This window comes from Erinaceus europaeus, chromosome 7 (assembly GCF_950295315.1).
Source record: "Erinaceus europaeus chromosome 7, mEriEur2.1, whole genome shotgun sequence".
NCBI classification, from domain to species: Eukaryota; Metazoa; Chordata; class Mammalia; order Eulipotyphla; family Erinaceidae; genus Erinaceus; species Erinaceus europaeus.
Genome location: NC_080168.1, coordinates 31,316,893 through 31,342,634, shown reverse-complemented (window position 1 = coordinate 31,342,634; position 25,742 = coordinate 31,316,893). Strand labels below are relative to the sequence as shown.

General features: G+C 41.8%; 1 protein-coding gene across 6 annotated transcripts in view; it reads right to left on the bottom strand.

The window, feature by feature from the left end:
* The window catches only part of RAPH1 (Ras association (RalGDS/AF-6) and pleckstrin homology domains 1), an 85,101-nt gene extending 67,088 nt beyond the window's left edge, over positions 1 to 18,013 (bottom strand). For 3 of the 6 annotated variants that reach the window (XM_060194073.1, XM_060194077.1, XM_060194078.1), the window contains exon 1: positions 17,827 to 18,013. The gene's annotated coding sequence lies outside the window, so the exon portion shown is untranslated. The remainder of the gene's footprint in view (positions 1 to 17,826) is intronic. The other 3 variants (XM_060194074.1, XM_060194075.1, XM_060194076.1) reach the window with 1 other exon arrangement.
* Positions 18,014 to 25,742: the final 7,729 nt, after the last annotated feature.

The window sequence follows — 25,742 nt, the reverse complement described above, 5'->3', positions numbered from 1 at the left end:
CTACATCAATAACTACAACAATAAAACAAGGGCAACAAAAGGGAATAAAATAATAATAAATAAAATCTTTTTTTTTAAAAAAAAAAAAAGAACTCTCATGTGTGTGGATGGTATATTGCTCACAATGCTTCCTTCAAAATAAAGGAAGCTCTCTGCAGAATTTAACCCCAGCTTTTACATAACATTCGAGGATTCTGAGTTGGATGGCAGTTAATGATTACTTGGTCCTATCCTAAAAAACCTAAATTTTACAGAGATCTACTCATTAAAGTAGGTATGTCCTGGGTTGAGGAGATAGCATACTAGTCAGGCAAAAGACTTTCATGCCTGAGGCCCTAAGGTCCAAAATTCAATCCCTAGAACCATCATAAATCAGAGCTGAGCAGTGGTCTCTTTATCTCTATGTATGTTTCTCTCTGTATCTCATTAAAAGTAAATATTTTTAAAAACAAACATGCAAATAAAGTGTCTTATGATTACTAGTGACTAAAGTTACTGTCCAGACATACATACTTTCTAAAAGTGTCCCTTTAAGGAAAATATGCAAGATTTTCCTCTCCTAAAACCTGCTGGGATTAAACAGGAAGTTGGGGTAGATAGCATGATGGTTATGCAGAGACTCTCATGCCTGAGGCTCTAAAGTCCCAGGTTCAATCCCCAGCACCACCATAAACCAGAGCTGAGTAGTGCTCTGGCAAAAAAAAAAAAAAAAAAAAAAAGTTGGGAGACAGGAAGTTCTTATGCCATTAACTAGTTAGAATATTGGATTAAATCATTAGGTGTCTTAGTCTGAAAAAGTAAAATGGGAAATAAAAAAAAAAAAAAACACCTTAGATGTCTCCCCACCTGTTCTGACCTTTTCTTGTTTGAAAACCCATTATTTAATTACTGACTTAACTCCAAATCCCTACCAACTTCTCTTCCCAATCTCTATTCTATAGGAAAAGCACCTCCTGTCAGCCACTCAGCAAACTGTTTAAGGGGAAGATTTAGCTATCTGACTTTTCTACTCTTCCTGCAGTCCAAACTCCCAATCACAAGTTCAGTTGCAATTGCCAATCACATGTATCTATAATCTGCCTTAATTCAAATGAAGTCCTAGGAGCTTAGAATTTGGTCTGGGCAGTGTGACTTCTAGTTAATCTAGTTTGGGATTTTTCCTCTTAATCTATGAATGAGTCTGAATAGAAAAAAAAAAGTCAGAGAAAATAATTTTTTGCTTTATAATGCAATTGTAAATTTTGAGAACACCATCAACAGACTCACCTGAAACCACCTTTAACAATTTTGCCATAGAAATGGTACACTAGGGGCAGGGGTGATAGCATAACAGTTATGCAAACAGACTCTCATGCCTGAGGCTCTGTCCCAGGTTTAGTCCCCCTGCACCACCCACCATAAACCAGTATTATTTTCAGAAATGTCATCAAGGGTGGAACACCTTTGGTTTTGTTAATGTCTAAAACAGACAAAGCAAAAACAGAAACATCTTTGTGAAAAAGAAACCCCCTGTATTTAATCTTGACATTCGAGAGCAAAATGATCCATATAGCTATTTGTTTTAAAGATTACAGATTATGTTCACAAATGAGTAGAAGAGTTTCTTAGAAATACAAAATATAGCCAAGTTGCCAACTAGTATTTTCTTAACCCGTGCAGTTACTATGATGACTATAGCATGTTCTTCTTTATTAAATCTTGGTGTATCATTTACTAGCATATTATATGAAAGAGCACTCTAATACAGACTCCCCTTGTAATACACATACAAACAGGAAGTAAAGCAACAGGATGTACTGGTAGTTAATGAACATAGAGTACAGTAAGAGGAGGCTTTAAACTCCAATAGTTGCTTTGAAGTCTTTAAAATATATGCCTAAGGGGCTGACAAAATAGCTCTGGCCATGTCTGAGATCCAGAATGGAGGGAGTTTTGGGGCTGTAGTGTCTCTTCTCACTCTGTCTCTCTCTAACTGACAAAGACAGCATGGAGTGGTGAAGTCCCAACAATAAGAAAAGATACACAAACGTGAATGAACACGAACACGAACACATAGACACACACACACACACGCTTGAGATCCATCCAATGCTTTGTAATTAGTGGGACACTGAGGTGAACTCTATGTAGAACTGTATGTATTAATCCTGAAGAAAAAAAGCAGAATTAAAGATTACTTCATATATATATATATATATATATATATATATATATACACACACACACACACACATACACACACACACACACACACACACATATACATATTCCCTTTTGTTGCCCTTGTTGTTTTATTGTTGTAGTTACTGATGTTGTCATTGTTGGATAGGACAGAGAGAAATGGAGAGAGGAGGGGGAGACAGAGGGGGGAAAGAAAGATAGACACCTGCAGAACTGCCTCACCACCTGTGAAGTGACTCCCCTGCAGGTGGGGAGCCGGGGGTTCCAACCGGGATCCTTATGCTGGTCCTTGTGCTTTGCGCCACGTGTGCTTAACCCGCTGCGCTACCCTCCGACTCCCTTAAAGATTACTTCTTAACCTTTCTTCTTAAAAGTGGTGACATTTGAGCTATGATTTTTCTCTTCATCTGTAATCAAGCTCTCTTTGAAAAAAAAAAGATCAATTTTTTATGAGAGTGAGACATAGCACTGGACATCTCTGGCACATGTGGTGTCAGGGTCTGAATCTGTGTCCAGGTGTTCTGTTTCACTGCTGTGCTATCTCCCTAGCCCCAATTTAAGAAAACTCTTTTTCAGATAAAAGTTGAAAAAAATTTTGTTCACAAGAATTTCAGCTGGTGATAAGTAAACCTATAGATGTGATAAAACATGATATTTTCCAAAATCATTGCAACAACATCCTCAATCTTCTAAATTCTTACAGTCTGCCTTCATACTCTTCCTATGCAAGGTGCAATCTATGTACGTCCCCTAGAATCTGGATGATCTTATACTTATGGAAGAAGTGATGCTGTTTTGACTTCCAAGACTGGATCATAAAAGTGCTAACGGTTTCCACCTGTTTCTCTTGGAAAGCTGCTGCTATTGGAACACAAACATTATGTTGTGAGGAAATCGAGGTCACAAAAGGAGAAGAGTAAAAATCAGCTAATGGCCCCTTCTGAGGTCCCAGCACACAACCAGTATCAACAACAGTCAGGAAAGGACTCCCCAGAGATTTTTCTTTCAGCTTCAATTGCTTTTGAGAGTGACTGCAAGGGACTGGCATCTTAGTGAGAATCACCTAAATCTGGTCAACACTCAGAACCACTTGAGATGATATTAAAATGATTTTTATCTTCATGCACTTAGTTCTGGGGTGGCCACTACCCAGCCATAGATAATGCAACCTGTCTATGCAACTTGTGAAAGATACACTAACCAGAGTACTGAGAAAGTTACACCAGACAGAACAGGTGGCAGGTCTGAAGAACTGGCTAGAGAAGGCAGCCAATGGAAGAAGTATGTGGCTATATGATGATAAAAAGCTATCCATCCCATAATATCTCCCTTATAAATTTGCAAATGTTGATGAATTTATGAGGCCCTAAAGCTTTAATTGTGAAGAGGAACCTAAACACCCACAGGCTGAGTGCAGAGGGGCTCTAAATAAGTTCTTAGGTAAAAAGTTAGTTTTCTTTTATGTTGAAAGACAGATGCAGAGCTGGGTTTCTCTATAATGAGGCTCAGCATTTTAGAATTTTATACATATATACATATTTATATTTTTTGTTCCCTTTTGTTGCCCTTGTTATTTTATTGTTGTAGTTATTATTGTTATTATTGATGTCCTCATTGTTAGACAGGACAGAGAGAAATGGAGAGAGGAGGGGAAGACACAGAGGGGAGAGAAGTGACTTCCCTGCAGGTGGGGAGCTGGGGGCTCGAATTGGGATCCTTAAGCCGATCCTTGTGCTTTGTACCACTTGCGCTTAACTTGCTGTGCTACCACCCAACTCCCTTTAGGACTGTTTTGACTATATGTTTCCTTCTCAGAAGACCAGGAAGAACTAAGTGTAAACACTAGCAGAATTAAGTCTATTCTACTTTGTAGTTTCCATTTAAGGAGAAGGCTACTTCTTGTTATGTATTCAACTAATGCTGAAGTAATACTGAGTCAGGCACTGTGATAGTTAGCACAAGAAACATAGCTATCTAAATGGAAGAAAGAGCCATAGAAATAGCAAGAAAATAACCTTCATAGGTTTTATCTTCCTTAAAATTAATGCACTTACATTTTGTAGTCCTTTAAATTTGAAAAGTCACAGAACCAAAATTATGTAATGATATTCCCAAAATACATTTCTACTCTTACAAGCACTCACCAAATAATTATTGAAATGAAAAGAATATACTTTTCCTTAACTATATATAATTTTAAAAATTTTAAATGTTCTCCTAAAAGCTCATAGGAAACAAAATCAGTCATGAATTATGCTAGCCAAATATTATCTAATTTGTTTACACAGATGTTACAACATAGAGGTAATGCATTTTAGGCAATTCTCCAACACCAATCTTAAAGCCAGAGCTAAGTATTTTTTAAAAAGGAAGCACTTTTACCCTACTGTAAATAAACATAAAACAGTAACATTCAAAACTCTTAGAAGTACTAATTTGTAAAAAAACAAAGCAAAACAAAAACTACGAAGTTTATTTGGGGTATATTCTAAGGGGGCCCATGACTTTACTAATTTTTGCCCATATTTCTCCCAGTCCTGGAAACTCTGGGACTTTGCTTTTATCTCTCGATGCCTCTCCTTTAGACCCCATACCCTGGAATACTGCCTCGGTTGACCTCAACTAAATCAGCACAACCAGTGCCTCATTATGATGCCACTGCCTGTTCACTGTGGTTGTACCCAGAAAGGCCAAGCCTGAGGTGTCAACCTTCTAACTCCAATAATCTGGTGAAGCCTTTCCTAACACACAGGACCACCTCATTCCATTTCAGATGGCATTCTCTCTAACAAAAGTCACAGGGCCCAGATGAAGAACAGGGCCCAGGGTACATGTTTAACAGATCCATAAATTAGGAGCAACTTTATACGTCAAAGCAAACGTGCTGAATAGTCTGGTGTGATTAGACTTAGACCTAGTAAGTTTAGCAATCTAGCAGAAAGGCCTCAAGAAGGCACCATAAGTTGTCTAATCAAGAATTTATTACTTAGGACTAGACAGCCCTCTCTCCTGTCCTACTGCACTTCCCTCAGTCACTATCAACTAATCACTATCAACTAATCACACAAAAAGTAAGATATAGCTCTTAATTTTTTCTGACAGCATCAGCATTACTGTCACCCCTTGATAATCTTTAGAAGAAATACTAGATACAACTGGCCAAGAGATATACTGGAAAAAGATATTTATCAACTAAAGGACAGTTATTGTCCTATGACAACCTTTACTAGAATCATCAAACAAGTCAATGCAGTTAAAGTCAATGTTACCTAGACCCCACTAAAACCTGAGGCGTATTTCCTCCCTAACTTGATGCCAAACCCCATAAACCTAATGCCAGTTTGGATACAACAAACAACACTCAACACTTTAACAACTGGGAGAAAGCCTAAGCTTGTCAGGTACGAAATGGAAAGGGCAAGAGACTAGTTCATTTAATGGTGGTCTTGTTGGTCAAGGACCTTTTTGGTAAGGACTGTCCCACTCTACAAAGGAAGGCTGAGTCAGCCTGCTCTGCCACTTGAGGAAGCAATGAGTACAGCCTAGAATGTTCCCAGCTGTGACCAGGGACTTCGAGCTCAGTCTGACAGGGATGCAGAGGTTACACAGGCTCCTGTGCTAAGTATGAATACATATGGGCTCTGGGTCAGCTCTACATTGTAAATAGCTAATTGTATTTATTTATTTTCTTCGAGACTGGGAGCTAATCTCTACCTTGATCTTGCTCTCTAGTCTTATTCTCAACTCTAACACCATCTTCCCAGACAGTATTTTTAATCTGCCTCCACGTTAGCTATCAAGTTCCAGCAAAAATTACCAAAGTCATGGGTCCCTAGGAACATACCTAAAATAGACTTCCTAGCTTCTTTTCACCTTAAAATCCCTAATCTCATCTGCTCTATTCCTACTTTTTGCTTTCTGTTTATTAAACATTTTATCTTACTTTGTATCTTACCACCTTCAGCCACCAAGTTGAAGATGCTATGATTGAATCCTGAACTCCCCAGGCAGACAACCTCACCAATGTGTCCTGGAACCTCACCTCTCCAGAGCCCTGCCCTCAATCACTCTATCTACTCAACTAATTACACAAAAGGGAAATTTTTCATTAGGGAAACATAGAAACAAGCTGGGGGGGGGTGTATGGTTTAACTTGCCAATGTCCATGTCCAGTGGAAAGCAATTACAGAAGCCAGACCTTTAACCTTCTGCACCTTAAAAAGAATTTTGGTACATAATCCCTAAGTGGGAGAAATGTTAGGGGAAGATGACCAGAGGGCTCTGAACTCCAATTCCATCAGGACCTAGAGAAAGGAAGAGCAGGAGGAAGAGGAGGAGGAAGAAGAGAAGGAGGAGGAGGAGGAGAAGAAGGAGAAGAAGAAGAAAAAGGACACTTGGCAGTAGTAGGTGTGACTTAAAAAGGAAGAGAAGACAGGATCATAGGAAAAAATATAGTTACAATAGCCAACCCATATCTGTTATCTTGGGAGAACTAATTCAGTTTATTCTTTTTGTTATTTTTTACGTTTTTTAGATTTTTTTTTAAACTAGAGCACTAGAGCACTGTTCAACTCTGGCTTATGGTGGTGCGTGGGACTGAACCTGGGACTTTGGAGCCTCAGGTGTGAGTCTCTTTGCATAAACATTATGCTATCTACCCTCCGCCTTTAATTTCTTTCATTATTATTATTATTATTATTATTTGCCTCCAGAGTGATTGTTGAAGCTCGGTGCTAGCACTATGAATCCACTGCTCCTGGTGGCTATTTTTTTTCCCCATTGTATTAGACAGTGAAAAATTGAGAGAAGAGGAGGTATAGAGAAAGAAAGACATCTGCAGAGCTGCTTCACTGCTTGGGAAGTGACCCACCTGCAGGGGGCCAGAACCAGGATCCTTGTGCTGGTCCTTACTCTTCATACTGTGCGCACTTAACCCAGTGCACTACCTCCTGCCCCCGACAAATGCAGTTTCCAATGGAGGAAATGGGGACACAGAACTCTGGTGGTGGAAATGGTGTGATATTATACCTGTTATCTTGTAATTTTGTATATCAATGTTAAATCACTAATAAGAATGTTAAAAAATAAGAATGAAAGAAAAGTAAATGGCTTAGGCAAATAATCTGAACCAAAAACTTGGGAAATTATTTAACCTGACCAAGTTTCTCTAAATGATCAAGACAATGTAGTACTAGAAAAAGAATAGAAAATTACATCCGTGTAAAATAATGAAGAGTCCGGCAACAGACCCACACTAACAGTGTTGAATGATTTTAGAAAGGGTGTCAGAGATAAAGTAGGTATGCAGAAGAAAAGGTCTTTTTACTAGCTTTCCTAAGACACTGGTGAGGAAAGTCAGAAAACTGCTTAGTAAATAATTCTGGAAGGTACAATACTAATAGACAGGGAACCTCGACCTCTATATCACACCAGAAACAAAAATCCAGCTGACATTATGTATGTATATTTTTATACAGCTACAACTATACAGTATCTAAGAGAAGATACAGGGGGACATATTTTCAGCTTTGGTGTATATTAATTAAAACTTAACAGAACACAGAAAACACTAACCATAAAAGGAAAAACTTGGCTCTTTGAATGGCACCAGTAAAAAGAACTGGCTATGGACTGGGGAGATAGCATAATGGTTATGCAAAAGATTATCATGCTTGAGGTTCCAAGGACCCAGGTTCAGTTCTCAGCATCACCACAGACCAGAGGTAGCAGTGCCCTGGTGTCAAAAAAAAAAAAAAAAAAAATCAGGTAGCTGGAGAAAAAGAGAATATTCACAAAAACACCTGCTAAAAGGATTTTTACATATAAGGAAATATTATAAGCAAACAAAAAAAGATAAATGGTCTACTTTTAAAATGGTTTATCTTTTTAAAAAGACTTCTACAATCACTTCATGGATAAGTCCTTCAACATTATTAGTAATCAGGGAAATGCAAATAAACTACAATGTTATGGTTTTCTATTCATTGCAGTGGCTAGAATTTTTTTTTATAAGACTAGCAATATCAAGTGTTACACAGCAATTAGAACTGTCACACATTATAAAAGTAAGCTTAGCCAGGAACAAAGAAACATAATGCTAGCCATTATATTTGTTGATGTGCTAAACACAATAGAAATGTCTTCAAGTGGGGGGAGCAAGTAGGTTAAGCAGTCTGGTACTAAGTAATTTTAAATATTCTGAGGGAATAGGATAGTGTTTGCTATGTTCTATTATAATAATGAATTTACTGTAAACATCCATGAGAGACTGGTATTCCACAGGAGATATATCTCAATAATAAATTATTTTCTAAGAGAAACAAAATTTATGAGAAAACTATATTACAGAAGCCTTCAGAAAGCAGCTGCTTTGACCTTAATAAAAGTTGGATGCAGACGATAAGACTTCATTTCAAAGAAGTCAACTGCAGGGCAGGGTGGTGGCTCACCCCACAGAGCACACACATTACCATGCGTGAGGACCCAAGTTCAAGACCCTGGTCCCCACCTATGGGGGAAAACTTTCATGAGCCGTTGGAACAATACTGCAGGGGTAAACTTTCATGAGCCGTTGGAACAATATTGCAGATGTCTTTTCATCTCTCTGTCTCTGTCTTTCACACTGTATCAAAAAAGAAAGAACAACAACAACAACAACAACAAAAGCCACCAGGAATAGTGGAATTTTGCACACACCTAGCCCCACTGATAAATTTGGTGGTGGTGGGGTGTGGGGGGAGTCAGCTACTGCAGCTTGTAGAAGTTGAAGCAAGAAGAGTACCGAGGGTTACAGGATGTTATCAATATGGTTGTGGTTGATGGACCACTGCTCAGTATTCTGCACCAAACAGGCTTACTGGTTGTCTCATGGCAAAGCATTTTAAAGGAATTGTCAAGGTTAAAGGTAAGATAAGTATTTACTTCTGACAAAAAATAGTGCTCTAAACTTGCTGATTTTCTGCTTTGCCTGTTGTAGTATGCTGCCTAATTTTTTTTAAAAAACAAAACCAAGGTTAATCAATCTGTGTGCCTTAAGTGAGACATTTTAGAAGTTTAGTAAGAAAATAAGTATATTCCAAAAGAAAATAAATGCCATCATGCAATATTCACATCTGCACATTTTAAAAACAAATTATTTTTCTAGATCTTCAAATGCTTCCCAAATAGATTCTATGGATTTTTAACACATCCATTAAAAATAAGTACGTGCAAAGGAAAAGCAAAACTGATGGACAGAAATTTTAAAGAGTATCTCCACTTAGAAAGTATAACCAGAGACTGGTCCCACCAGCTGGATGTTCCACCTTCTACCTCCCACCCTGGCTCGGAGGTTGGGGCCTTAGCTGGGTACCAATAGTTCCCCAAACTATTAGTCCTATAATAGTTTAATAAACAAAGCACACAGACACAAAAGTAATTTTTTTTTCCAACAACTGTATTGTAAACCTCCTAATAAAATGATTTCTAAAAGTTAAAAAAAAAATACATATAACCAAAACTGGTGTCCATATGCAAGGGGCAATTATTTAACTCAAGTAAAAGTGATTAACAGCCTTCTGTAATAAGAACTAATAAGCCTGGGATCCTAGTAAAAGTGCCTAAAGAAGGCATCATAATTCTCTCCTGGATCAGACTCAGACCAAATTAGCTTGGCAATCTAGCAGAAAAGCCCCCAAACCCAATTCTGGTTGGGAATAAGTGGCACTCAATGCTTAAACAACTGGGAGAAAGTCTAATGTCATCAGATAAAGAGAGGACTACAAAAGTTGGATAAGGGCATGGGCTGGCTCACTTTAATAATGGCTGTTTTGGTTAATATCACATCATCTGAGGCCCTAGTCAGGGAATCCTTGGAATCCCACACAAATGTGATAGGCCTAGACCTCTAACGGATCTCTCACTCCACCATCAATGGGTCACTTCCATCAGGAACATCATCATAAGCCCTCTTGTTAGCCTACCCAGGATCTTGCCCTCACCACAAAGCAGCAATGGTAGGGACTGCCCCACTCTCCAAAGGGAGACTGGGTCATCCTGCCCTGCCACTCACTCGAGGAAGGCTGATGCTGAAGTGAGTGCAGCCTGCACTGTTCCCAGCTGTGAGCATGGAAAGTGAGCAGAGAGCAATAGGGACTCAGAGGTGACACAGGCTCCTCTGCTCAATATATATGGGCTCTGGATCAGGTGGATGAGGTAAACAGTTAACTTTATTCACAGATTCTTTTTTTCAAGAATGGGAGCTACTTTCTGTCCTAGTCCAACTTTCTAGCCTTTTTCTCTGACACCATCCCCTCAGACAATATTTTTGTCCCACTTCATGTTAGCTGTCAAACTCAAGCAAAAAACTACAATAGTCATGGGCCCCTAGGAACACACCTAGAATGGACTTCCTAGTTTTTTCCACCCAAAGATCCCTATTCTCATCTGCTCTACTTATACTTTTTGTTTCCTGTTCATTATCATTTTGTCCTGTTTTGTATCTTGCTGCCCTTCAGCCACCAAAGTTTCAGATGCTATCATGATTCTATTCTGACTTCCCTGGGCAGACACCTCACTGCTTCAGACCCCTGCCCAACTCAGGGGAAAGACAGACAGGCTGGGGTTATGCATCAACTTGCCAACACCCATGTCCAGTGGAGAAGCCATTACAGAAGCCAGACCTCCCACCTTCTGTACCCCCAAAACAATTTTGATCCATACTCCAAGCTGGGGAGATGACCAGAGGTCTCTGAACACCAACTCCATCAGGAGCCAGAGAGAGAGGAGGAAGAAAGGAGGAACATTCGGATGTAATAATAGGTGTATGTGTGACTTGGAAAGGAAGAGAAGATTGAACCAAAAGTTTTTTTTAAAAAAGAGGCCAAATATATACAAATATAGACAGATGGTTGTAGAAATAATAGTTAACCCATATCTGCTACAACCCTGGAAGAACTGCTGTAGCTTACAATAGAGGGATCCAGAACTCTGGTGATGGGAACTGTGCGGAGCTGTGCCCATTACCTTGTAATTTTGTAAATCAATATTAAATCAATAATAATAATAACACTAATACCCGAAAGCATAAACAAAGAGTGCTCGTATTCTTTTTGGTATATTCTTTTTGCTCGTATTCTTTTGGTGGGTATGCCTGAATTGTCTTTTTCACCTAAGAAGAGCAAATGAAAAAAAAACAAAAACACCAAAACAGTCGGACTTGGGCATTTCTATATCATCAAGTAATAAAATCAAGATTTTTATTTTATTTTATTCGATAGGACAGAGAGAAGTTGAGAGCATCCCCACTTACAGTGGGGGTCAGGGGCTTGAACCTGTGTCTTTGCACATGGTATTGTATGTGCTTAACCAGGTGTATGACCACCTAGCCCCCCAAAGTTTTTTTTAGATGTAATTAGATTTACCTATTGCTTCTGTTTTAAATATACATGTACATATATTCATTTTAAAGTGATGGGGTAAGTAGAAAGGTTTTAAACACTACTAATATTTAGATAGTACATTATTCACAAATAAGAGGAAGATTCAGTTCACCCCTTCACCAGTCTCTTAGATCATTGATTACAAAATGAAATAAACCAAGTAAGACTTATTCTCTATAAATAAAGTAACACTGTAGATTTCTTCTCTATAGATAAGTAAATATTAGATTTCTGTGGGTCAATTAAAGAGATGTAACACCAACTAAAAAGAATTCTTCAAAGAATGGCTTTCACAGAAACCTCTTCACTTACTTTCTACTTTTCCGGGACTGGAGGCATTCCACAGGAGTAAATGCTGGGTCAATAATGGTTAAGAGGGGGAGTCAGCGGTAGCGCAGTGGGTTAAGCACACATGGCACACAGCGCAAGGACCAGCATAAGGATCCCAGTTCAAGCCCCCGGCTCCCCACCTGAAGGGGAGTCCCTTCACAAGCGGTGAAGCAGGTCTGCAGGTGTCTATCTTTCTCTCCCCCTCTGTCTTCCCCTCCTCTCTCCATTTCTCTCTGTCCCATCCAACAACAACGACATCAATAACAACAACAACAACAATAATAACTATAACAACAGTAAAAACAACAAGGGCAACAAAAAAAATGCTTAAGATAGCACACAGTTATCTACAAGTGAGGGAAATCAAGTAAGGTGTAGAGAAATGAAGAGGAAAGCAAATCAATCTGCTTGGTGTCAGAATTATTTATGGCAAGGTGCCGGGTGGTGGTGCACCTGGTTGAGTGCATGTTACAATGCACAAGGACCTAGGTTAGAGTCCCTGCTCCCTACCTACAAGGGGCAAGCTTTGCAAGTGGTGAAGCAGGGCTGTGTGTGTCTCTCTCCTTCTATCACCCTATCACCTGCTCCCCTTTCGATTTCTTGCTGTTTCTATCAGTAAATAAATAAAGATAATTTTTAAAAAGAAGAAGAATTATTCATGGCAATAGAACTGAGTCTCAAATGATGACTGAGATTTTGGCTAGAAATTTCAGAAGAATAAATCACATTTGGGAATCATAGCTAGAGGCATATACAAACTGGGAAACATAAAGAATGGTCACATTACTGTTTAACTGGACTCACTTAGCTAACGTTTTTCTTCACATACCTAACTTAGTAAGTAATAGCCTTCTAAAAAGTGCATTCAGTCTTTGAATAAAACTGCAAGACTGATTTACTGCAATTCTACTTAGCTAATGTTTACACTTCTGATTTTCTCCACATTTCTTCAGGGGTATAAATTTTACGTGTTACATAGTAACAAGATATTAATTATGAGCCTCCCAGTTTTGCTTTTCTTCTCTCCTAAAGGGGATGATTTACGCTTGCTTTTCAAAGCTTAATCTCTTGATATTGGCTTTGCCAATGATTCTTAGACATAATACCAAAAGCACAAGCAAACAAATTGAAGAAAAAAAAAAAACAGATTAACTAGAATGCATTAACCTGAAAATCTTTGGTGGCATGCTAGGTGGTTCACTATAGATCACAGAGGTACCAAGTTCCATTCCCAGCAATACATACACTAGAGTGACACTCTGGCTCTCTTTCTCATTAGATAAATAAATATTAGGGGCTGGGTGGTGGTGCACCTGGTTAAGTGTACATTATTACCATCACAAGGACTCAGGTTCATCCTTACCTGCAGGGGGAAAGCTTCATGAGTGGTAAAGCAGGGCTGTAGGTGTCTCTCCTGCTCTATCTCCCCCTCCCTCTCATTTTTTCTTTGTTCTATCAAATAAAATAAAATTTTTTAAAAAGGTAAGTATTACTGCTTTTTGGTTGAGTTGGGGCTTCATATACATGCAACTGTGTCACTCTAGGTTGTCTTTTTCTTTTTTCTCTAACTCAGACAGAGAGAGAGAGAGAAAGAAGCTTAGGCACCAAAGAGATGGAGCTTACTCTGCATAGCACCTCCCAGGGGATTTGTACCACACATTTGGCAGTACCCAGTGAGTCACGTCTTCAGCCCAAACAAATGCTTTTAAAAGTTAAAAAAAGTCAATAAAAATGTACATCAAAGGACACTGTCAACAGTGGAAAGAAAATTCAGCATGAAAAAAAAAAGGAAAGAAACAGAAAACTCAGCATGAGAGAAACATTTGTAAATAAACCATGGACTATTAAAAGACAATATCTGGGATATGTACAGAATTCACACAAATCAAAAATGAACATCAGACTTTAAAAATGAACAAAGGACATGGATGAAGGAGGAGGAGAAGAAAAGGAAGAAGAAATACAATGGCTGGTTAGCTCAACATTATCAAGCATTAGAAAAAATGCAAATGAAAACCACAATGAAATACCACTTAACTATGAACAATAAGCCACAGAACAGAACAAATGTTAGAAAGGTTGTGGAGGAATGCACCTTGTGCACTGCTGGTAGAAATATAAAATGGTCCAACTGCTGTGGAAACACTATGGAGGCTCCAGAAAAATCAAACACAAAATTAAAGGTAAAGCGAGAGAATGAGAAGATAGCATAGTGGTTATACAAGTGGTTATACTTCATGCAAGATAGCATAGTGGTTATACAAGTGGTTATACTTCATGCCTGAGGCTCTGAAGTTCCAGGTTCAATCTCCCACCCTGCCCACTCCACCTAACATACATGTACCACAAGTCAGATAAAAGTGGTATAGTAAACATAAAAAAAGGAAAAAACAGAAAACTTAAACTTTCAAATACCGATTAGTAGATAAAATGTATGGTCATTCAGTGCTTAGCAGCTGAGACAAAGCCTAAGGAATGTGGTGCTGATTTCACCATCCTGTGAATCTACAGAGCTGACAAGCACAAACCAGATGGTGCCGCTTCTACACAGTTAGGTTATACAGAGGGACCTCCATTGTATATGTGGTCCGCTGTTGGTTAAAGTACCGGTATATTGCTGTATACATACAATGGAATATTATTCAGTCTTTTAAAAAGAGTGAAATTCTGTTTCATGTTACTTGGATGAATCTTTATGCTAGGTGAAATAAGCAAGATACAAAAGAACAAATGCTGTGTGATAACACTTTTGTCAAGTATCTAAAGCAGTAATTCATCCTGACAGAAAGCAGAAAAGGGGTGACTAAGGGCTAGTCAGAGGCGGTGGGTATTACCGTTTAATAGGAAAGAGGTTCATTCTGGGATGTCAAATGTCCCAGTATTCCTCTGAAGAGTGATGATGAGTCCATGCTGTGAGAATGGACTTACAACAGCCTTAAAGTGGAAAAATTTGTTGTACACTTTGACACAACTAAAATACTTATTTCCTAAGGCAAAAGTCTAGGAAAATGGTTAAGAATGCAAGGTTAACAATTATTTTGCCTATGCTTCCTGGGAAGTGGTTCAGTAATAAGTGCGGATTCCTTGCAGCATGAGGACTGGGGTTCAACGCTTGGCACTGCACTTCACTTGACATGACAGAGCAGAACTCTGGTGTCTCTCTCTCTCTCCCCCCATGTAAATCTTAAATAAATAAGTAAATAAATAAATAATGACAAAAAATGCAGTGGTCTGGTTTTAAACCCAGCCTGGCCACTTTATAATTCTATAACATGTGCCTGGTTTTCTCAAATAGTGACAGAACCTACTTCATAGGGTATAACAAGGGTTAAGTAAATCAACACATTATTTTAAAGCAGTCAAAACCATTGTCATTAGTTGTCATTTTTTATTAGTATGGATTTAAATCTCACTTTATGAGATATAACTCAAACATACAGAGCCATTGAAGGTCCTCCTCAAAACTGTACCGTTCACTAAAACGCAGGCTGCACACTACTGACTTAATCCAAACTTTTTTTCTTTTTTTTAAATTGCTGTTGTAGTTATTGTTGTTGATGTGGTTGTTGTTGGATAGGTGGGAGAGTAATGAAGAGAGGAGGGGAAGACAGAGAGGGGGAGAGAAAGAGAGACACCTGCAGACCTGCTTCAACACCTGTGAAGCAAACTTATTTTCTAGAGGAAAGAGTCCACTAAGGAAAGTCACTAGCTTGTGTTCATGGGTCTTGCCAAACTAATTTTAATTGCTTTAAGATATGTGTCTGAGATTCCGGTACCAGTGTTGACATTCAGCCACTTAGCAGTCAAGGCAAAGCGGAGAGAGTCTATGTGTGTCTAAGAAGCTATGAGTAGTGTGATAGTCATCCACCATGTTAACTTAATCATTACACATAGGGTGGGGAAATGAAATGGAAATGGAAGGGGGAAAAAAAGACATCTTAATGATCTCTATCAAAGACAACAGTTAATAACACCTCTTCAGAACACAAATGACTAAAATATTTGTGAGAACAACTGAGAATGGCCAAGGGCCTGAAGAACATCCAATATGAGCCCGGTACTCAATTCCTTTCAGTTCCTACACCTCAGTGGCAATGTGAAGAAAAAAAAAAAATCAGCTGCTTCCCCCCCCCATCAAACAGCAAATATTCACCACGAAGACGCATCTACAAATAACGCTTTACTTAATTCAAAAAAAAAAAAAAAAGAGAGAGAGAGTGTGTGATCCAAATAACAAAATGCCTAACCCAAAGAATCGCGAGGGAAGATTTATACTTAACTAAATAGGACTAAGAGCTGGTGTTAGGGAAACTCCCAACACAACAGGCAAAACCTGACACAATTTCTGAAGGTCAGACTCAACGAGAACTCAAAGGCTTTGCAATGTCTCTACTTCGCCCCTCCCCCAGGGTCTCCTCCCCAACTGGAGGGGCACTACTCCCTGGGAAGCCACGCCGGCTCCCCATCTTTAAAGGCTCCGCTACAGCTTTCATGTGCTCCCGAAATAGAACTATAATCCCCTTCCCCTCCAAGCCCCTGTGCTGCCCCTCTATTCCAACCTTTGCATGATCCAGGGCGCTGCCCGGCAAGCACCCGGCTCTCCTGTCTCCCCTCTCCGCTCTCCGCCCCAACCAAGTCCCCGCAGCAGTCAAGGAGGAAGGGAAGGAATCCACATTTGTCAAACACCTCGGCCCCCGGCAATTTACATACATCATCTCATCTCATCAGCTGACTAGCATCTGGGGAGGTTAAGCAGGTGGTGCCACCCCAGCTTTCCAGAGAGAGAAGGTGCTGTTGTTTCACAGCTTCTCCCACATCACCACAGAACCAGCCGATTCCAGCAGGGGTCGTTCCACAGAACTCTCTCTGCCCACCACCCGCACTAAGACTCGCGGCTAGTCCACCGGGTCTCCCTCCCCGCCCTTCCGAAACAGGTCGGTAGGTAGGTATTCCCTAACTGCAGAAACGCAGTTCCTAGGAACTGGGCACCACCCTTTTGGGTAACCCGAGCACGCCCCACCCCTAGCCGGTTACCTTCACCCGGGCTCCTTCCCTGAGCGCTTTGCAGACAGCTCCAAGGGGAAGGCTGCACGCAGAGGCGGCAGCCCTCCAGACCCTGCCGGTCTCCCCCCATGCTCTCGGCACTGGACGTCAGAACTGCATGCACACATGCACACGCACATGCACACACGCATGCACAACCCACATCCAAGGAGACACGGCGGCCCTCCCCAAACCCTCTCATTTTCCCCAAAGCCACGTCTCCGTGCCATTGAGCCCTATGCGGCGTGCAGCTCTTGCTGGAGCGACACTCGGAAAAGCAAAAGCACACCCCGGTCTTCCCAGCCTTCGGAGAAGGAAGGTGTCTCTGCCCCCCGCCCCATGGCTGCAGTTTGGATTTCCGGCGGGAATGCACCGACACCGAGGAGAGGCGATGTGGCTCAGAGGCAATGGAGCGATCGCCCAGCGGTTCGCTGAGTGCGGACACGCCAAAGGCGCCGCGCCTTTCTCAATCTCGGCAATGGACTCACTCTCTGGACCGAGTGGGGGGCGCCCCCGCTGCCAGCCCCGGAGCCCGGGTGAGTGCGGCTGCTCCCGGCACACTCGGTCCCTCGTCACACAGCCGCACCCTCTCCCCGCTGCGTCCCTCCTCTCATTGTCTCCCGGCGCCGCAGCCCCGGGAGCGCGGGTGCAGCCCGGGCTGCGCCACCCGGACCCGGACCCGGACCCGGACCCGGACCCCGACCGCGACCCCGCCCCGAGCTCTGCCGCCCGCACCGCGCCCGGACCGAGGCAGCGCCGGGAAAATGGAGGCGGGAGTGGCGGCAGCACCCTCCCGCCCCGCGCCCGGCAGGCGCCCTCCGCCGCCAGCCCCGAGGGCGAGCGCAGCCCTCACCGCGGCAGCTGCTCGGTCCTCCCGCCGCTCCGGCTCCCGGGCCTGGGCCGCCGCCGCTCGCGCCCCTCCGGCCGCCGCCGCCGCCTACTCCGCGGGTGCGGCGCGCCTTCCCCGGAGACGCCGTGAGCGCCCGCAGCCCCCGCGCCGCGCGCCCCGTGACTGACTGACTGACGGACTGACGGACTGGTCGAGCGAGCGGGCGGCGGCGGGGCAGGGCGAGGGCGGGCGCAGCGGGCGGGGCGGCCGCAGAGCCCAGTGGCGGCGGGGCCGGGGGCGGTCGCGTCCGGCCGAGACGCAGGGGGCGGGGCTGGGGGCCGGGCGACCCGCTGGCGGACCCGCTCGCGCCCGGGCGTCCGCCGCCCCCTCCCGCCGCCAACCACTCACTTCCGGCGCCGGTGGCCGCGCCCGCCCCTCCCGCGCGCCCGCCGGCCTCCCGCGCCCCCGGGCCTGCCCCGCCCCGCCCCGCTCCGCTCGTCGTTCCCCACGGCGCCGGGCCGCACCCAACCGGGCAGCCCTCCCTCCCTCTCTCCCTCACTCGCTCCGCGCTTGGCCTTTCCTCCGCGCGGCCCAGCGAACCGTCTCCAGGAACCGGTGAATCAGAATGAATGAGTGAGGAAGGAAGGAAGGAAAATCCCGGGGCGTTCCACCCTCCCGCTCCCCTTTGCTGGAAGCGGGCCCGGCAGCCTTGGTCTGGGGCCCCCACCCGGGACAGACACACTGAAGCCCGGAGCTGGCGCGCCCGCGACCTGCCACGCACCTTTGTGTCCCCTGTGCATTCAGAGACCTCGCTGCACGACCCTCACATGTTGTCTTCAGCACCCAGAGGAGCCTGACTGCAGCCCGGGAAGCCTTTTTTTTTTTTTTCTTTTTTGCAAAAAGGGAATTCCATTTTAGCCAACAACTCTCCGCAGTTTGCATGCATTATATTGGAAAGTTTAAAAAATAATTTTTTTGTCCTTTTGGGGAGTTGACATTTCAATCATGTTTAACTTAAAAAAAAAAAAAAAAGCTTTGAAATAGATCTTTCGTCTTCTTCAGTTCTTCCCCTCCCCCCTAGAAATTGGTTACTTGTGGACATTTTTCCTTGTCATCCGTTTCCGAATTACTTAGTTGTTGCTTAAGTCCATGCAGGCTTGACTTAAGACATTTTACATTTCATTATGTATCTTTATTTTTAACCTAAAGTTGATCAAAGGAAAGGAAAGGGGATAAAAGTACAAGGAAGAGTTACTTTGGCCTACCATTTGCAAAACAAGTGTGTCAATAGCATTGCACAGTTGACAGGGTGACCTGAATGGGTTGCAGGGAAAATTCCTTTTTCCTGTCTTCCCATCTGCTTGCTGTGTATGAGCATCTATATCTTGGAGTTTTCACAGATAAAGAGTTGTCTGTGCATTTCTGAGATCCTGGCTTCTGCTCTAAGAGCCAGAGTGTCCATTTCTCTGTCCTGGGGCCAAAATCCTGATTTGGTTCATTACATTCCTTCTTTCAGATATTCTTGGGGACTTTGAAGTGGTTTCAGAATTTTTTGCAGTCTCTTCCAAACTGCAACACAATCTGTTTCAAAATGGTATTTAGAACTATACAATACGGTTATTAGCTGTTTTTCATATTTGAGTTAACTGTACTTCAGAAACATGACTGCCCTTCTGTGTAAGTTTGGTGAGGCTTTAACATTTGTGTTATCTTTTATAAATGAAGAATATGTTGCAGACCAATTCCTGAAGTCTGTTCCTTTCTTAGGGAATTCAGCATTTATTATTATTATTTTGTATCAGTTCCCACAATTTTATTTATTTTTAATTAGTGATTTAATATCAATTTATAAAATTGTAAGATAATAAAGGTATAATTCCATACAGTTCCCACCACCAAAGTTCTGCATTCCCATCCCCTCCACTAGAAACTGCAGTAGTTTGTAGCCTGGGAGGTGGTGCAGTAGATAAGGCATTGGACTCTTAACCATGAGGCCCTGAGTTCAGTCCCTGGCAGCACATGTACCAGAATGATGTCTGATTCTCTCTCCTATCTTTTTCATTAATAAATAAAATCCTTTTAATAAAATGTTGTGCTCTCAAATATGAAAAAAAAAAGAGGAAACAGGAGTAGTTCTTTCAAGGTTACCGATACAGGCCAATTCTATAAATATCTATTTCTATGTCTATATATATTTCCCTTTTTTTTTTTCAATGGTTCTGCTGCCTTCATTTCCTTTCTTTTTTTTTTTTTCTTTCTCTTCACTTCCTTTCTAAGTCACCCCTATACCTATTATGGCTTCTGGGTATCTTTTTGTCCTCTTCTTACGCAATAAGAGAAACAGTGGGCATGCATTACTTATAGCTATTATTTTAGCAAGTTATGATTTTCCCCAATGAATGTAATACAACTTATCCTTAATAAGTATCTATAATAGTATTTTGTACAATAAATGCAAATATTTTGGTAGGTATAATTTAGGCAATTCTGTCTACAGCCTCTCACTTGCCTCCTTTTTTTTTTTTTTTTCTTCCAGGCTAATGTCTGGGACACTGTGCCTGCACTACGAATCCACTGCTCCTAGAGGCCATTTTTTCCCATTTTTTGTTGCCCTTGTTGTTATTGCTCTTTGTTGTTGAGTAGGACAGAGAGAAATGGGGGGGGGACATAACAGGGGGAGAGGAAGACAGACACCTGCAGACAGACCTGCTTCACCGCTTGTGAAGTGACCCTCCTGCAGGTGGGGAGCCAGGGGCCCTAATCTGGAACCTCACGCTGGTCCATGCGCTTTGCACCATGTGCACTTAGCCCACTGTGCTACCGCCCAAACCTCCCAACCCTCTTTTTGATCAGGTTTATTGAGATTAAAACACCTGAGCTCCAAATCTAATCAATACCTATTGTCGTCAAATACTGTTACCACACTGTGTGATAGTCTGAAGGGAAGGTACTCACTTCATCAAAACAGTTAACAGATAGACCATTGTGCACCATCACAGTTAACTCTTAGCCACTTCTTTCCTCTCCGTGCTTATCTGGTCGAGGTTAGTTAGAAAAGAAAACAAAAGTAAGCAGATTCTTCCTGGTCGTTTAAATCTTGACATCATTCATTCATTCCACAAGGGTTTACTAGTTGAGTTCCTAAGCTTCAGAACACATAGTCTTCTAGGTAAGGAGCCAAAGAAGTCCCTATGAGAATAGAGAGACCATTCCTTGGTCAGACAAGCCTTCTCACTGGACAGCATTCTTGAATGTTCAGTAATAGGGAGGAGCTGGCCAGATAAAGAAGTGGGTATCAGATACTCCAGACAAAGGCTTACGATACCTGAGCAGATATGAAGGCACCAACCAACTTTAGAGCTTCTGTAAGTAGGTTCATTTTATCCTGACAGGCACAGAGAAGGGACTAAGAGATGGGGAAAGGCTAGGAGGGCCTCACAACAAAGGAGCTATGTGTTAAGCTAAGAAGTTTAAACTTGATACTGGATAATATTGAAAGAGTAAAATCTTTGGAGTATTTTAAATCTCAGAACAAGTAGGACCTGATGTATAAGGTGATAGGTAGAATGACCATCAGGATTCTAGTTTGGGACTAGAAGGCAGTGACCTTTTCTGAAATAGGAGCAGGTTTCAGGAGACTGAATGAGTATCTGTATGAGAAAGAGTAATGTCACTTAGAAGGTCTTAGAATCTTGCACTTACCTCACAGTAAGTTCTTTGGAGCTCCAGTTCCAAAATTTTAAATATTTTTTAATCAAGTTAGTGAGAGACAGTAGGTTAAACAAAGTTCAAATTGTTTCTAAACAAGGGGAGTTTCCAGTGGTTTTGGTATTTTAGTGTGTGCTGGAATTGTCTCAGAGATTGATACTGTACACATTTGCCTGATGTTTTCAATCATGGATTTTTTTTTTTTCATCCAACACAAAACATCAAAAACTCGCACACAACGCAATTTGGGAAAACATTGACCTAGGGAAATGTTGGACTTATGGTAGAGAAAACTATTACCCCAAGAGAGGGATGACTTGCATGCAGTTAAATAGCTGTCACAGGAAGATACCCATTTACAACCCAGATTTGACTCTATTCACTGTTCTTGACATTACATGAGCTACAAATGCCTTCCAGCATCTTTAGTCAGTCATAGGGAGAAAAATCTAGTAAAAGAACAATAGAACATACCCTTTAAAATAAGGTTTCAAGTCAGTGATCTTAACACCATGTTAATTTTTAATGATTATTATTTTATATAAGTTGAAAAGATTTGCTCATTGGAAAAGGGCAACTTAGAATGATTTTTTTTTTAACTCCAGGGTTATTGCTGGGGCTCAGTGCCAACACCACAAATCCACTGCTCCTGGAGACTATTTTTTTCTCTTTTTTGTTGCCCTTGTTTTATTGTTGGTGTGGTTATTATTATTGTTGTTGTTGTTGATGTCATTGTTGTTGGATAGGACAGAGAGAAATGGAGAGAAGAGGGGAATACAGAGAGGAGGAGAGAAAGATAGACACCACTTGTGAAGTGACCACCCTGTAGGTGGGGAGCCAGGGGCTCGAACCGGGATCCCTATGCCAGTCCTTGTGTTTCACGCCATGTGCACTTAACCTGCTGCGACCCCCTAGAATGATCTTTCTAATAATTAAACTGTGGCCTTATAAAATTAAATCGCTAAACTAAATAGGACATCCATCTAGTCATGTTGGTCCTAGTAGCTAGTTAGTCCTAAGTTAGCTTTAATAAAAAGCACTTCTAGGGATGGATAGAAATATTGAAACTTGGGGCTGGGTTATGCGAGTGGTGAAGCAGGGCTGCAGGGGCCTTTCTGTCTCTCTTCCTCTCTGTCACCCTCTTCCCTCTCAATTTCTGACTGTCTCTACCCAATAACTAAATAAAGATAATTTTTAAAAAAGAAACATTGAAAATGTTCTCATAATTTAAATTTTTTAAAGCTTTATTTGTTGTGAGTTACAAGAGAGAGTTTCACATGAGAGACAGAAAGAAGAGTCGAGGCAGCACAGGGGCTGGACAGAGGAGCTTTAAGAATGCAGGTTCTGTCCTTACCAAGTTATTTCATGGTACTGTCTCCCACAATTTTAGTGATGATTTTTGCCTTCTTCATACTGAAGGAGAGTTTCTGCATGTGCTGAAACTGAAAATCCACACCAGGTTTTGACTTCTTCTTTGGGACAATCCTCCTGATTCTGAAGACTCTAGCAGTTAAGGGATGGGAAGGTTTTCATATCCTAAACTCATAGTTCTATTCCCTAGAGAAGAAAGTTAGTACTTCCTTTTCTTAGAGAAAATGGATAAATTGTTGGTTCCCAAGAGACTTCTTAGGACTGCAGGACAACTTTCATTTTAAGGTAGCTCTTTATCAACAGAAAGAGCTTTGAAACTAGTAACTTTTGTCTAAATCTATGTTTTAGTGACTCATACATCGCTTCATAGTAAATACTATTTTTAGTAGCTATGTCAAAGATCATTACACATAGTATAAATATGTTGAGTGACTTAGCAAATGTCCACTTAAAATTTAGTAGTCATAAGTACTGGAAAATAAATGTACCTATTAGTCAGTTTATCAAAACTACTTAAGCCCTGCTGAATCACTTTAAGGGGTGCTAGACTACATGAAATAGCCCCTGATTTTTCAAAAACGCCCTAAAGATGATGAAAGACCCTATAGAGGATTGAAAAAGAACAGGCACTACTACTGTAGACTTCAGAGAGGAGCACAAGTTGTTAACCTTTTTTCTTGAGGAAGTTTAACAATAGATATTAAAACACCTTAAAATATGTATCTCTTTGATTAAGCATTTCTGTTTGATGAACTGATTACAAAGTAATAAGAACAAAATATTAGTTGGGTTTTTGCAAGATGATGGCAAGTTACTGGAAATCCTCTAAATATCCAGCAGTTAGATTAAGAAAATGGTGATATCTTGAATAGTAGCTGACATGAAACTCTTCACAACAAATCAGTAAAGTTTTTGTAAATATTATGTACAATATAAAGTCAAAACACAACAAAAACAAAAGACCACTGGGAAAATCTAGAAGAAAAAGCATCCAGAAAACACAAATGTTGGAGGTCTGCGGTGACCTCCACACATTGAGCACACACATCCATGTGGCAGGACCCAGATTTGAGCCCTTGTTCCTGACGTGCAGGGGGCGATATTTTATGAGCTGTGAACAGGGCTGCAGGTGTCTATTCTCTAGGAGGAGGAGGAGGAGGAGGGGGAGGGGGGAGGGAGGAGGAGGGGGAGGAGGAGGAGGTGGAGGCTGTTGGGAGCAGTGGATAGAGAGGGCCGAGTGGTGGCACATCCAGTAAAGTACAGATGTTACCATGCTCTTAGACCTGGGTTCAAACCCCAGTTCCTGCCTGAAGGGTGAAAGCTTCACAGCAGTGAAGTGTCAGACACTGTTGCAAGTGTCTCTCAACTGCTGTCTGTCTTTCTCCCTCTCTTCTCTCTTCTTTCTGTTTCTCTCTATCAAAAAATAAGGGAGGGGGCCTGGTGGTGGCGCACCTGGTTGAGCACACATGTAATAGTGCTCAAGGACCCGGGTTCTAGCCCCCGTCCCCACCTGCAGAGGGAAAGCTTTGCAAGTGATGAAGCAGTGCTGCAGGCGTCTCTCTGTCCCTCTCTATCTCCCTTACCCTCTCAATTTCTGGATGTCTCTATCCAATAAAGATAATTAAAAAATTAAAAAAAAAATAACAATAAAAGTAACAGAGAATGAGAAAGAAAAAAACAAACAAAAAACAATCACGTGGCCCGAGGCACAAGGACCTGCTAAGGGTCAAGGTTGGCTGTTCCAGTCTGGACTCCTCACTTGCCGGCAGTTAGCTTCACGGGCGTGGGGGGCAGTTGGGGGGGTGGGGGGTAGTTGGGGGGGTGGGGGGCAGTTGGGGGGGTGGGGGGGTGAAGCAGGTCTGTAGGTGTCTCACTTTCTCTCCCCCTCTCTGTTTTCCCCTCCTCTCTTCATTTCTCTCTGTCCTATGCAACAGCAATAACAACAACAATGTAACAAAAACAAAAGCAATGACAATAAAAATGGAACAAAATGGAAAAAATAAAAATAAATAAATAAAAATTAGCCAATTTGTCTCTAAGACCTTGTGGGAACTATGGTGGTTAACACTGGGGGAGGGGAGAAGTGGACAAAACTTTGATGGCAGGTGCAGTGTGGAAAAATTCCCCTGTGATTTTATGATCCTACAAACCATTATTAAATCACTAATAAAATATATTATAAAAAACTGTTGATGAGACAAGGCTATATGAAATAAGCCAGAGGACAACGAAATACTCAGCTTTGATACAGACTGTTCACACCAGAGACATTCAGAGACAAGAGAAATTGACAGACCTTGGAATAGGGCACGACAGCTGCTTACAGAGAAGCGGTTCTACTTAGTTGGCACTTGGAATCTGAAATCTAAGGAGAGAAACAACTGGGGCAGTAGTATAAGATGAGGTAAGGGGACTGACTGGGCAGTAGCGCAGCGGGTTAAGCTCACATGGTGCGAAGCACAAAGACCGGCATAAGGATCCCGGTTCCAGCCCCTGGCTCCCCACCTGCAGGAGAGTCGCTTCACAAAAGGCGAAGCAGGTCTGCAGGTGTCTATCTTTCTCTCCCCTTCTGTCTTCCCTTCCTCTCTCTTTCTCTCTGTCCTATCCAACAACAATGACAGCAATAATACTACAACAATAATAACAACAATAATAAACAACACGAGCAACAAAAGGGGAAAAAAATAACCTCCAGGAGCAGTGGATTCATAGTGCAGGCACCGAGCGCCAGCAATATCCTTGGAGGTAAAAAAAAAAAAAAAAGTAAATATCTTAATAACTGATAAAGACACATCATGTTCCTCCCACTTGAATATAAACAACTGCAGAATTATATGTGCTTTTTGTTTGTGAATGCACTT